This window comes from Callorhinus ursinus, unplaced genomic scaffold, assembly GCF_003265705.2.
Source record: "Callorhinus ursinus isolate GAN/ISIS: 27379988/994484 unplaced genomic scaffold, GSC_fseal_2.0 scaffold33, whole genome shotgun sequence".
Classification (NCBI taxonomy): domain Eukaryota; kingdom Metazoa; phylum Chordata; class Mammalia; order Carnivora; family Otariidae; genus Callorhinus; species Callorhinus ursinus.
In genome coordinates, this window is record NW_027397095.1 from 9,060,219 (window position 1) to 9,062,716 (window position 2,498).

The 2,498-nt window shown below is 35.0% G+C and overlaps 1 pseudogene; it reads right to left on the reverse strand.

Annotated features, from left to right (window-relative positions):
- Positions 1-866: 866 nt before the first annotated feature.
- On the reverse strand, positions 867-2,115 carry LOC112809392 (ribosome production factor 2 homolog pseudogene; annotated as a pseudogene).
- Positions 2,116-2,498: the final 383 nt, after the last annotated feature.

Below are 2,498 nucleotides of genomic sequence, written 5' to 3' on the forward strand. Positions count from 1 at the left end.
CAATTAACTTTCAGTTTCATCAATTGTCTCCTTATTTTTAGAAATATGGCTAAACTACTGAGAAGCTGTGGATACTGACATTCACTATGTCCATAATTATTTACAGCATGTCAATCAAGGTCTTTTTTTCCAGTCTTAAAAGAATAATTTTCAGTCTTTTTTTATGAGTCCAATTTTTCTATCTTAGAAGGAAGGAAAAACATAAAATATATTTATCACCATCCATGAAGATAGTATTTTATATATATATATGAATGGAGATAGTTTTACTTCTTTCTTTTCAATCTGGATCATTTTAATTTCATTTTCTTGCCCAGTTGCCCTCACTAGAACTTCTAGGGCAATGTTGAATAGATGTACTGAAAACAAAGCCTCCTTACCTTGTTTCTGCTCTTAACATAAATCATTCAGTACTTCACCTTTAAATATTATGCTACCTTTTATAGACACCCTTATTCAGGTTGAGGAGGTTCCTTCCTACTGCTATTTTGTTGATTGTTTTTATCAGGAAGTGTTGGATTTTGTCAAATAATTTGTCACCATCTGCTAAAGTGATCATGTGCTTTTTTATCTTTTATCCTATTAATATTGTGTATTTTTCACACCCTTCTCAAAAATCTGTTGACTGCATATTTGTGGGTTTATTTCTGGGCTCTTTGTTTTGTTCCATCAGTTTGTATTTTTTTATTATTTCACTTGATGGGTTCCTATACTTCATGTAAGCTTTCTTCACTCTTTTATTCTTCTTTCCTTTTTCTCCTCTGACTGGATAATTTCAAATGCACTGTCTTCATGTTCACAGCTTCTTTATTCTGCTTTATCAAGTCTGTTCTTGGTGTTTTTTTGTTTTTTTGTTTTTTTACCATGCTACAAAAATATTTAATAAAATCTTTAAGAAACTTAGAAATGACTGATGATTGATAATTCTCTTAAGTAAACAGACTACAATAACATTATAGTCACTGGCTAAGTTCCATCAGTTTTTTTTAATTCTCTTTGATTTTTTCTTTTGGTCTTCTGTTATCCTTTCTGCAGGTCGCTTCTTCAACCCCTTCATTTTCCTGGTTTGTAGTTTGCTTAGGTCTTGCTTCTGTATATGAATCCTTCCATAAGTTGTACCAAAAGTATCATGGGAGACATTTTTCTTCTTCTTTAGCTTGAGCACTTTTGGCATTTTCATAGATAATTTATAAAGATCATCTGATGCCAGATGTGTCCTCCTCAGAACCAGATCCAATGAGGGCCCTATCTCTTCCAATTCAATCCTTGGTGTTCTACAACCAGATTTCTTCAACAGCAACTTATAGCTTCGAACGTAAATCTTCCCATTCAATGCAGTGAAGTGCAGAACATACTCTAAACCAGCCAGGCAGATATTTGGTACTGTGGGGCCTCTGAAGAAATCAATAAGAAGACTTTTTAGCCTTTTGTAGTCTTCTGTTACATCAAAATCATCACCAGCAAATATTAACATGGGTTTTGTTCCCTCAGGACATTTGCTATTCTTAATATCTTTTAGAGAGACAAACTTCTCGATACCCAACTCAATCATATCCAGCACATGGTAGTCATACATACAACCTATTACTAGATTATTTGGCTGCTTCTTATTATGGGAGCCAAACATAAATAAAGAACAATCTGACTTCTTTGAAAAGAATTCTTTTTATACAGAACTCCATACGGTTTTTTCAGTGCATACACATCTTTAAGTACTTGTGTCACCATGGAATTTGCATTCCCCCCTTAATCAGCATAGCATTTTTAATATTTTCACTGAGTTTTGGTTCTCTCTTCTCAAGGAATCTCTTGGCTCTTTTCGTAAGGTGTCCCCATTGGCTTGTGGACAGATATCTTGATGAAGTCCATAAAGCAGTATAGGATCCATGCCTCTTTAATGAGTTCTCAACACTGGCTGCTGTGATCCCAGACTCTCTCAGCCCCTCAGTTGTACAGGTCACTTTAGTATACTGGGTGGACTGAAAAAGAAGTGGGCCTCTTCAGCAGTATCCCACACAGCTGAGGAAGCAGGCATTCACTCACTATGCTCTCATTCTCCTCCATGGAAGAAATCACAGGCTGCTTTGTCTCCAGATCTCAAATGCTTACCAGCATGGATGCAAAGTGTCTTGGTACCAGGAAGCCCAAAGTCTATTTATTGTAGGGGTCTTTTATAGTAAGCTGGTTATGTAAGCACATACTAGCTATATGACTAGGCTTAACCAACAAAATTTCCCAAACCTCACCAAAACTCATTGCCAATCATCAATCCATTAATTATGAAACAATGCTAACAGAATATAATACTCTGCCCCATGAACCCATGGTTACAGAACATCATTTATCTTTACTTAATACATTTAATAGTATTAACCCTTCAAAACTTACAGATAAGCAAAAAATCAACTTAAACTAGATGAGATTAATCCATATGATACAATGTGTTTCTCTTCCTTGTTCCATTTGTTTCACGAAATTATAGAGTCAAGAACTATCAT